Source organism: Lepidochelys kempii, chromosome 3, assembly GCF_965140265.1.
Source record: "Lepidochelys kempii isolate rLepKem1 chromosome 3, rLepKem1.hap2, whole genome shotgun sequence".
Taxonomy (NCBI): Eukaryota; Metazoa; Chordata; order Testudines; family Cheloniidae; genus Lepidochelys; species Lepidochelys kempii.
Genome location: NC_133258.1, coordinates 85,969,572 through 85,981,319, shown reverse-complemented (window position 1 = coordinate 85,981,319; position 11,748 = coordinate 85,969,572). Strand labels below are relative to the sequence as shown.

General features: G+C 43.6%; 1 protein-coding gene across 8 annotated transcripts in view; it reads left to right on the top strand.

Moving 5' to 3' along the window:
• The first annotated feature begins 208 nt into the window (after positions 1-208).
• FYN (FYN proto-oncogene, Src family tyrosine kinase) overlaps positions 209-11,748 on the top strand; it is a 184,595-nt gene continuing 173,055 nt past the window's right edge. For 4 of the 8 annotated variants that reach the window (XM_073337073.1, XM_073337078.1, XM_073337071.1 and 1 more), the window contains exon 1: positions 211-634. The gene's annotated coding sequence lies outside the window, so the exon portion shown is untranslated. Of the gene's footprint in view, positions 635-11,748 lie in introns of all 8 variants that reach the window. The other 4 variants (XM_073337077.1, XM_073337075.1, XR_012158024.1 and 1 more) reach the window with 3 other exon arrangements.

Here is an 11,748-nt window from a genome sequence, read left to right as displayed (position 1 = left end):
GAGAGCGACCGGCAAACGAAGGGTGCTGTGCCTGATGCTACCGCTCTGCCAAGGCACCAGCCCCACCTAGACACCCACCCCGCTGCAAGCCGGGGGCGCCCAACCGAATACACCGCACTCCTCCAGCTCCTCCTCTGCCGCCGCCTGCCAATAACTGCGGCAGCCCCCCTCCCCAGCCGCTGCGCCTCGCCATAGGCCGGCTGGGGCTGCCAGTCTCGGGCCGCCCCCGCGGTGGGGGGACCCGGCTCCGGCGAAGCAGCGCGAGTTGGCCGGGGGCGCGGCTGCGGTTGCGCCATCTGTCAGGCGGCGGGGGAGAGAGCCGGAGCCGGAGCCGGAGCCGGGCTCCGCCGCTGTCGCTGAGGCGGGGAGGACGCGGCGAGTCGGAGCGACGCCCCTGCCCGCCCGTCTCCCTCCCTCCCCCGGCTGCCGCCCGCGCGCCGCTGCCTCGGCTCCCGGGGTCTTCGCTGCCTGGGCGCGGCGCCGCCGGAGCTCGCCCCGCTCCTTGCTGCGCCCCCGTGGTCCCTGGAAGGGCCGGCGTTGGCGGGCGGGGAGGAGTCACCTGGGGAGGGCCCCCTGCCGCGAGGGGGATGCTGTGAGCCTGGCTTCGCCGCGCCAGCCCCGCGCTGAGCCTCAGGTAAGGGAGCGAAACCCCCGGGGGCCCGGCTGCGGCCCGGGGGGGAGAGGTGTTTCTGGGGGGAGGAGGGGATGCTGCTGCGCCGCCGCCGCCGCTGCTGCTGCTGTGTCGTTTCCTTTGTGTGGGTGTCGGTGGGTGTGTGGGAGGCTTTCTCGGGAGAGGTCGGGGCAACGCTGCTGCAGGTGCCCTCCACCCCGAGCCCCCTGGCCTGGGCGTGCGGCTGGAGCCCCGCCAAGGGGAGCGGTGCCAGGAGGGGAGGGGGAGAGGCTGCGGATGCAGACGCCTTCCATCAGTTTTATGTATTTTTCCTTAAACGTTTGTTTTTGGCTCCCCCTCCAGTAGTAGTTTACCCCCAAGAAAAACCGAAGCTTTATGGTTGCTGGTGATCATGTGGCCCGGGGGGTGGATTGTTGTGACCCTGCTGAGGGTGAGGATGATGGGCGATGGTAAGCGAGTTCTGGCAGAAAATAACAGGCTTGCTGGAGGGGGGGGGGGGAGCCCGTGGTGCTGTGCGGCTTGATCAATTCACGTTTCTGTTTAATTTTTTTGTGGCTCTGAAGCTCTCTAGCGGAGCTAAATACGAACTATGATGTAATCATTTAATAATTGATGCTCGTGTGTAGCTGGGCTCTGACCCATGCTGCCTTTCTCCTGCTTTGGACCATTTGCATGTTTTTGGTTTTGTCCCATTGCTATCCCCACCCCCATTTTAACTCTTGAACTGCAGGCTGAGGCTTTATTAGTTACTGAGCTCGCAAGAGGTAACTAAGATTCATCACAGGGGTTTACTTTGCTGCAATTTAGGGGAGAGAAAAGGGGGAGGGAGGAATAATAAATAAAATGACCCTCATAAATCCCTCTTAAATTTTATAGGATTTGTGTGTGTGACAAAGGGCCCTTTCAGTGAAGCAAGGCACAAAATGCCCAAGGGTGGTAGGATTTGAAAGGAGGTTTGCTTCTTGTTTCTTTTCTCTGTTCCCTGCCCTGAGGCTTCTCTCTCTCCAGATGAAGCTGCTGATCTGCTCTCAATTCCTTTCCAGCCACATTTAGATTAGTGAAAGATACCAAATGCCACACCACGGGTGCCAACATTTTGCTGCATCTGCAAAGCTACAGTATATATGTAGTCAGAGTTTCTTTAATAATGTTAAATCTGGTTTCTACTGCCTCAATAACTTGCCTTGCTGCTGCTCCATGTGGATTTCTTTAATTCTAAAATGAGAACATAATAGCCTCATCCATTCAGTAGTGATGGGGGAGGGAGAGAGAGATGGGGCTGATGCTTAAGGAGAAGATTTTTGTCAAGTGCAAGGGAACACAGTGCAGTTTTTCATCAGTCATGTTGATATATTCTGTTTCTTAGAATGATTAATAACAGAGCTGGTTTGTAAAAAAACACAGAGTACTGAAAATGCTTTTAGAGACCTTGTTACTTTCCTGCCTGTATGCAGCCTCCTTACCTCCCACATCCTTCCTCTAACCACCCAAACGGCTGTCATACTTTCCAGTTTTCTAAATATCTGTTAACTGGTACTCCCTTGCCAATGCTCTGAGCAATTGCAGGTGAAGATCTTTTGCTTATATGTTTGTAGAGGAAGTGGGTTTGTTAGGGTTTTGTCTAGCTCCCGTAGATAAAGAACAGTAAATTAAAGGGACACTGTCAACTTGAAATAAAGACCATTTCAATAATGAACTGAAAGTAGTTTCCAACACTACACTCACATGCTGAGTTTTGTGGTTTTACAATCACATTTTCCAATTTTTTAAAAATAAGTCTGTCACAGGAGATGAAAACCTACACAGAGAAAACTGTATATAAAGTTCTGTTAAATGAACAAAGCAAACTAAGTGGGGGCAATATATAGGAGGAAAATGTCTTTTTAATATTTGTTATAACCATTTTAGTTGTTTTTGTAACAATAGTGATTTTTTTAAAGTTAACCAAAAGTGGTGTCCTTATTCCCCCCACCTTTCCCCCCGCCAGTTGAAATCATCCAAGCCAGCAGTGCAGAAGATCTTGGAATAATAGCGAATTCACTCAAACCTTTAATGCTTAATGCACATTCTAAGAAAAAAAATTAGTTAAACCTAATGGATGTCCATTATGTATGATATTTACATCAGAATAATTTTTAAAACAAAGTGTCTTGCCCAGGTTCCTCTTGGAAAAAAAACAGAATCACTTTTAATACATTTTGTTAAGTTAGTGACCAGTTTTTTTCATTAAAAGTAATGTGGCTTAATAGCTGCCTTTTCAGTTATAATATGGACTAAGTTTTTTTCATTCCTGTTGTTCTGTAAACTCATGTGAGAAGCTCACTGGAATATTCAGATTGTTCTGGTGGATTTTTTCTGTGAGTCTATTAGTATTAAGCACTAACGATAAAATAACTTAGAAAGTATCAATATGTGAACTCATTTCAATACCATGTTTGTGCAATAGTAATGATTTCCTTCATCGGGGTGTCTTCTGCGAGGCAATTAACTTTGACATTATTATGTACCCTCAGCTCTGGACACACAACTGAAGTCATGCTATATTATCTTTTGATAAAATGTGTAATAGCATGGGGATATTACTTAATTATAAACTTTAATATAACTTAACAGGAAATAGTTTTCAGAGTGGTTGAATACAGCCCTTATTAGGCAATAAAGGACACCTGCATGTAGAGATGAAAAAATATTAGGCAGAGCTGTCAGTGAAGATATTATGGAAAAAAATAACCTTTATTGTAGTTTAACTTCACTGTTAACACTGATATTAGATTTTTAAAAAATAAAACCAGTTAATATAAAAGTTCAGAGTAAAATACAAAGAATGTTGTAAAATCAATTGTCTTAATATAGTTGTAATTGTTAAACAATTACATTGCATGAAGCATCTAAGAAACGTTTTCCAAATGTGCACAAGTGGAGTATAGTATGAAAAGGACCTTTGGGGCCAGTGGCTCTATGGGCTCGATTAGAATGAACACGCAGGCATGATATGATTTTTATTGTCTAATAAAAATTCAGTTAGACAAGTTAAAACTACATGGTCCCTCCATGATGATTTAATGTTGTGTATACCTCACGAGTGTCATATTTTCAGTTGTTAGGAAGCATTAGTTCTGCATAAATTATTATGTATTCAAAGCATTGTACATATGAGCTTATCACAGTTCTGCGTTTGACATTGTGTACTCTTACTATGATCTTTCTTCAAGAGTAAGAGAACTAATAATGCCCCCCACTCTGCCCTCCAAGAATTCACTGTACTGATTGAGTCACTGCTAGAAAAACAGGACTTGACCCTGCCAGCCCTTGCCTCAGTAGTCTCATTGGTCTAGCAATTAAGGATTAGTTCGGTGAATAAGGGCTTGCAGGTTTTGGATCTGTATGTTGCAGGTCAGCAATTTATTTAGTTTTTCAGAGATGCTGAGCACTTGTAGTGCCTGCTGACTTCAGTTAGCATTTCAAGTTCTCATCACTTATGACAAAGGCTGTTATTTTACTTCACATTTGTAAGCAACTGTCCAAAAAGGCATCTATCCTAGAATGTACAGTCCAGATCTTCAGAGCTCTGTAGGCTTCTAACTCCTGTTGGTTTCAAGTGGAGTTAGGCATATAAATACCTCTTGAAGATATGGGCTTAGGTGCCATTGACACTTACCACATCAAATGGAAAACCAGATTCTTATACACTTGTGTATGTGCTTAATTTTACTCATGCAAGCAGCCTCATTGAAGTTAGTGTGAATACTTATCTCTTCAGGAATACGTGTCTCTTCAGGAGTGGGGCCCTAAACACAAAACTAATAACTTTGACCATCAGTAACTAATTAGGCCTTGCAGCAAAGGAAAAGTATTCCATCTTCTATCTAGCGCTGGCTGAAGGATGACCGTTCGATTTGCGAAGGATTTTGAAATTTAGCTTCATTTCAAATCAGAACAACACTCTCAAAATTCTCCACAAAGGAAAATTGCTAAGCTTTTTTTGTTTCAGGGTAGTTGCGACCTTTTGTTTCAACTTGGACTCTTATTTTATACTGTGTAATTTGACTTTGTTTCAAATTGCGTTAAGCTTCAAAACAAAAATTAAAATGTTTTATTCTGAAAATGCTGAAATAAGATGTTTCGCCGTTGTCAGAATGTTTTGATTTTTTTGTTCCAAAATGAAACTTCTGCAAAATTGAAACTAATCTTGTGAAGAGTTTCAATTTAAATGGAACTCCATTTTCCATTGGAAAATGAGTCTGAATTTTTTCCTCACCAGCTTTACCCGCTGAATTCCATGCGTTAGTCAACATTCCTGCTATGTGTCCCCAGCCCCCCAAAATGCGCCTCACAAAAATAACTTGTTTGGGCGACCTCAGAACAGGAGAGGAAGTGAGTTTCAGAACTGAGAGGCCAGGAACCTGTATCACTTGATTTTGAGGGAACTCTAGCTTAAACACCCTGCTTATCCCAACTGTGGAAGCATAGCACAGGTAGCGAGACTACTAAAAGACTATCCCAGAGTTGGACCAAGGTCTTTATTTAGCATAAAACCTTTTTTTAACTGAAAGGATTACATTAACTCCAGCAAAGCCTTATCTCTGAAAACATTCTTTGACTACGCAAATAACTTTGCAGAGTTTTTGTGAGTAAGCAAATGAATTACACAAAAATATCTTTAATCAAAGAGCAGCTCCAAGTTTAGTAAATACCATACTTCATGCTGAGACCCAATGCAATAAAATAAACTATGTATTGCAGTTGTGAGGGCTGGAGGCAAGCAAATAGAAGGGAGGAGGAAAAATCCCCAAAAGTAGCAGAAAGGGAGGAGAAGAGCCAACATAATATGCTCCCTCTTCTCTTGAGCCCACATAAATCCATGTCAATGCCATGCTGTAGGCATGCAGTAATTGTAAGGAGCTGGAAAGAGTGGGAAGTTGCTCCTTGTGGCATGCTTATCTCTGAAACAGGTGGATGTCCAGTGAGCTGTGCTGCCAGGGGAGAGTGCTTCACATCATCTAATTGCACTTTACAGTTTTTTAGGATAGCATTGGAAAGAACTTTGTAGGACAGCATAAAGGAAACCCTGTAGCATAGCTCTAAAGGTAAGTGCTAGTTAAAACCTAGAGCCCTCATTGTGAAAACAAGGTTAGGTTAATCTTGAGTCACAGGGTTTATGGTTCAGATGACTCACGAAGTGTCAGTTCTAAAGCCTTAAGAAGCCCTCTTAAAAATATTTTGTTAAATGACTACATTATGTCACTTTTAATGAAGTGACTGAAAATTGTTCTGAAGCTGAACTGACAGTAACAGCATGATGTGCAAAGAAGTAGTAGAGAGCCTAAAAAAGGTAAGAGACGTGTCAGAAGCCAAGGAGATATCTGGATAAAGAGGTGAAGAGAGCTCAAGGAGCTTAAAAGTAGCAACAGAGAAAAGGAAGGCTCATGCAGAGGTGATGTCTGAAGAATGTAGATGCATCACAGAAAGACCCTTTAATTTTAAAAAAGAAAAAAATCCAGTTTCATGGCAGACACTCTTCCTGAGACCTTATGAGAGAGATTCAGGCATCGCATTATGTATCTATACAAAAATGAATAGAGTTTTGTTAAAGCTTCCATTTCAGTGCAAACACAAATCAGCAACATTTAAGCATCTGTTAGCTGGGTTACTATTTAGAAGACTAGTTTTCAACCTTTTTTTCATTTGCGGACCCTTAAAACATTCTGAAATGAGGTGCGGACCTCCTTTGGAAATTCAGCCTGTGGTCTGCAGACTGCTACCGTAGAAGTCTTAGACTGAAAACTGACTGAATAGAATTCAACTATAAACGTTGCATATGCTCGGCATGGCATTTGACGCAGCGTGAGAAAGAAGCCCACAGTTTAGCACCCTTTGGTAACAGCAACGCTTACAGGTCAAAACACGGATGTGGAGCTATTCACATACTTTTGATCAATCAGGAAAACAGAATGCCTTTTCTGGAATCTGAAACTTTATTTTCCTCGTCACTTCTCGCAGTCCCATTAGACATAGTCTGAAGACCCCCTCATGGATCTGATTACCACAGGTTGAAAACCACTGATTTAGAATATAAAGACATATGGACCTTTCACTGCATCTCTTCTACTTTAGAATGATGGATACTTCAAAGAATGTAACTTTTGTTGTTCAAACATAGGTTTATGGGCCACATTCAATGAAGTTGAGTCCAATTATGCCAGCAGTGAACTTGCCCCTTAACTGTCAGGAATATAAACTAAGATGTGAAATCCAATTTATGGCTTACGTGCCATTTTAGAAAAAGAAAATTTCTCAAATATTTCTGTGTGATATTTACAGAGTATATTGGGGTGATAAAAGTCTTGTCCCAAACAAGTTCCCATAAATTGCAGAATTCACTTAGAGCTATACGACTTGTGGTATTCCAAATTCAGGGCTACAAACCTTTATATTGTAGGAGCATGCGTTTGCAATTCAAGCTGCTGTTTTCCAAATAATCAACCAGTTTATAAATGCTTTTGATTTTTTTCCCCATTTATGACATGAATAAATTTTGCCTGACCTTCAGCAACAGGGTAGCTTGAGGGATCAAATTGCAACATACAACATTTTAGTTCCCCAAATCTACCTTTTCTGGTGTTGGTTGGTTGAAGATATAGGATCCACAGGCAGGCAGTCTTCCTTTAAGTTTGTCTCTATGGAATTCGAGATAGAGCCTGCTGTGGGGGGACTAGCTTAGCACCAAAGAGAGTGCTCTGCAAATCCACTAGCCCAAGGTGAATGTAGTGGTTGGACTATTGGAGTGAAAAAAAATATCATTAGTCTGTTTTTAATCACTATCATAGTAAAGGGAAGATGAGTAGATGTGCATGAGCTAGTAAATTTTGTGACCTGTTAAGCCCTCCTTTTAATTAAGTGGTCCATTATTTGTACAAAAATAACTTTTTTTTTTTAATATTTACTCTTTGAAAGATCTCCAAGATACGATCCGTTTGCGAAAAGATGAAGTATGCACCTTATGTTTTTGCACTGTTCATAGCACATCTTGGCATTTTATAAAAATCATACTGTCAAGATAGCAAAAATTGGAGTTAATGGTAAATTTGATACTGTTGTGAGTACAGTATAAATGCCTCAAGACTTTTTTTTTAAACCCAAGGAGAGTCCTAGCAGCTTCCGCTATTCTACAGCGCTTTTAATTTTTCTCTAGTAAAAATATTATATATGATCACCGTTCAAAATGTGTTGAATATTTGACATGCTTGCTTTCTTACTCTTCTTTGTTGTATGCGTTTGTCCGGTCTTCATTTGTCAAGTTAGTTCCTGCTTTGGAAACATTGTTTCACAAGTATATTAGTGAAGGCTGATACTGAGAACTTATCAGCCAACATCCTACGACTCATGGGACGGCATTAAGCATGGAGTAAAGGTTGTCAGTATTTTACATGTTCAGTTTTGATTCACATTAATTCTCCCTAGACTTTGCTTTATACTAATTAAGTCCCCATAAGTTGTCCTCAGCTGGTCACTATTTTACAACTTAGCATAAGACAGGAAGGTAAGATGACATTTTGTCATGGGGCTGACACCATTGCTACTGTATCTCGTTCACTTTGTCTGTGGGGATTATAGCAGGTATGATGGAGCTATTAACTCCATTATTGTTCAGAGTGAGAAAGTTTGTAACTATGGCTGGGTTTTTCTTTATACATATCTCACTAAGAAGCAATGGGTTTGATATCACCACATCTGCATGGGTAAGTGTAAGACTAGGAATAATTGCCTCTACTTTTCCAGTAGGGGAGTTACTCTTCTGCAAATAATGTCTCTTTAAAAAAAAAAAAAAAAGTGAAGTTAATTTTAGCTGGTTTTTAGTCCATCTTGTAGATGGGCCCTCTTGGAGTCTCTCACTATCTACTCTGTTAACATGCTAAAACAGGCTCTCTGTCTTATATTTTGCAGTGGATGGGGATCTATTGCTATCTGCTCTTTAGAATGAGAGAGAGGGTGTTTAGGAGACATGGCTGCTTCTTTTCCTCACTCAGCTATTGTCTTGCTTAGTCATAAATTCTGTGCCTCCATCTTTTCTACTTTACAAAGAAGGGTAAATTACCTTATTTTACAAGTGCTTTAAGATCCTTGGTCTGAAGGTACTACTTGTGTTTATCAGTTTTACTACATTCTAGCATTAGTGATTGTAGTGAAGCGATGACTCACTGGCTTCATGCCTCCTGCTGGTCGTTTGGGAATTAGCTCTTTTGTAGCCTCAGAGTGTCCTCTGCTGTTTGGTGTCTTGCCTGCCTTAGGGCCTCTGTGTCCCTCCTGGACCCCGGTGCCCCTTACCCCCACGCACTGGGTCTTCCTTCCCAGGGGAACCCCCAACCCTTTACACCCCCCTTGCCTCAGTGGCTACTGCCAGTCATCATCTAGCCCCCTCTAACTGGGGCAAATTGCAATCTATAATGGCCACAAGGGGGTTGGACCAGCTACCTCTGCCTATCCCCGGGCTGCCCATCTGCAGCCCCAGTACCTTCTTAGGCCTTACCCAAGGCCTCAGCCTGGGGAGTTGCCAGGCTGGAGCTCCCCAGCTCCTTTGCCCTTCCCTAGCACTGCTCAGCTGCAGGTACCCTTGCTCCTTCAGGCAGCTAGGTCTTTTTCTCTCCAGAGAGAGAGGCTCTGCCCTCAGCCCTTTTATTGGGGTCAGCTGTGGCCTGATTAGCAAAGCTCCCACCCAATCAGCCTATCTTTTTAGGAGTGGGGCAGTTGCCCCCCTACAGTGATGTACAGTAACTAATGCTGAGGGACCCTCCAATGGGTTGGCTTGAATTCCTCAACCCCACAGTTCATCCAAATCCCCTGTGAATATTTTTAGTTTGGAAATCTGAGTAATAGAGTTGCTTGCAAGCAGGGCCAGATTAACCTTTTGTGTGCCTGGCACACAACATATTTGTAGCCCCCCCATGAGAAATTATTGTAAAAGACAGGAGATCGACACAGAAGTTGTCTTTGACACAGCTGCACAAGTTTATTTACAAGTTTCAGTTGCAGATGGAGGTGGCTGCCACTAGGGTACCATCAGTGGTAGCCCTAGGGAAAAAATTAAATTATAAAAGAACAAATACAAAATAAAACCTGGTGGATAAAAACTGCTATTGCAGCTGAAGGTGGTGTGGTTTGTGATGGTCCTTCGATCCTGTGATCGTAAGTTTCATGCCACAATCTTGGACCAGCCCCTGAGAAAGCTTTGTCTCCCACACAGACAAGCTTTACCCTACAGGTAGAAAATTATCTTTGCCTGACTAGCAAAGTTGTAAATCATGATCTTCATCCTGGAGCTTCAGGCAGTCTTTGAGATATGCTGGGCCTCGGCCATTCAGCGTGAAGTGAAATAGTTATTTTAAAGCAAGTTTAAGAGCTCAACAGAAAATGCTCATGGAAACAGAGCAGAGAGAGAAAAGAAACACACTCCTCTCCATGCCTGGTTGCAATATAATAAGTCCATCATACCCATCTGCATTAAATACGATTACGGGAGCAATCACACTCTTCTCATTCCCCATAAATAAGCCAAGGCTCATGCAGCTGCTCCTTAAAAGGTCACAGATTATGTCAGGGCACAAATCAAAACCTCTCTCTCTCTCTCTCTGAGAAGGAACATTCCCCATCCCCTTGAGTCCCCCTTGCCGAATATTCTGCCCAGGAGTCAGGGAGCTTGAGGCTGCATGTTTGGGAAGACAGGGCGGGAGGGGAGCAGAGTGGATCAGACAGTCTCTGGGACTTCTAACCAGCTTGCTTAGGTCACCCATCCCCTGGACTGTGTATGGGTGCTCAGCAGGCACATGGCCCTGTGCCTTGCTGAGAGATGGCACCCTTCCAACCAGAGCATGAGGCGCCTAGTGAGTGATCACTTCCCCCTCACCAGGCCTGTGCACTGAGAAAGTTGGAAGCTCAAGTCCCACCCATGGTTGGAGTGAACTTGGAAGGCCAGTGTCCCTAGCCCGTGCCGGGCAGCTGAGCTCCCCCTCTCCCAGGCTCCGGCTGTCCTCCCTGCACCTCATCTCGCAAAGACAGGAGCACAGCCAAGGGGCTGACCCACAGCCCCCAGCCACTGGAGCCTCACAGAGTCATTCCAGGCAGGGAGAGGCGCTCAGTGGGCACCTTGCTTCCCCTCCCCAGGCAACGATGGCTCTGCATCTGGCTGCCAGCCACAAAGTCCAGCCAAAGCCTCCAGGGGGCACAGGCGGCGGCTGCCCCAGTACCAGGTGCGCTCAGCAGCCCGGCCAAACAGAGCTCCCAGTCTGGGCTGCCTCAGTATTGGTTATAGGCCCCTTCTGCACATGGCCCCGGCACCATTGTAAACCCAGTATTGCTTGCAAGATATTCAGGTCAGAAATCATGGGGAATTTCCTTTCTTCTGGAACTTTTAGGGCCTGAGAGACATTCTCTTTGTGCTTTAAATCTCTCCTATATAAAAAAAAGTCAAGTTTGGATCCAAACAAGTGCACTCATCCTTACTGCTACATACTATATACTCTGGATGCAACCCATGTAGAGTAAATGGCATATGTTAGATAATGTAACCACACTATGTGCATTATTAATGTTGGATTATAACAACTTTATCAACACTTCTTAAAAAAAATCTGAAATTTCTCTTATGCTAGAGAGGTTGTATTGTTCTTTGCTCAAGCACACATTAGTACTTAACTTTGATTTCAGCCTGCCAGAGTTAGAGGTTTTCTTGGTGGTAAAGGTAACTAAATGAACAGGCTGACTGAGAAAAGAGCCCTCAGGAGAAAAATCTTATGAAAAAAGAACTCTCTCTTCCTTCTACTTGAAGTTCAGTGGTTACCTTTTATGAATGAGGGGAACTAGAGGACAAGCACTAGAGTTGTCAGCCTTCCTCACTTAAGCCAGCATTACTGGCATGCTGAAAACTGGAGCAGAATGTCTAGTCTTAACATCCAAGCAGGGATGCCAAAATGAATAAAAGAAATTACAGACTAAAGAAAACGTGATGTGTACCTCATCAGCTCTGGTCAGTCATTATGTATTGAATAGTAAAAGCATCCAGTTTATAAGAGAATTTTTCTGAGAGTCTGAGAGCAGCTCCAGTGGCTCTCGTGTAAGAGGTA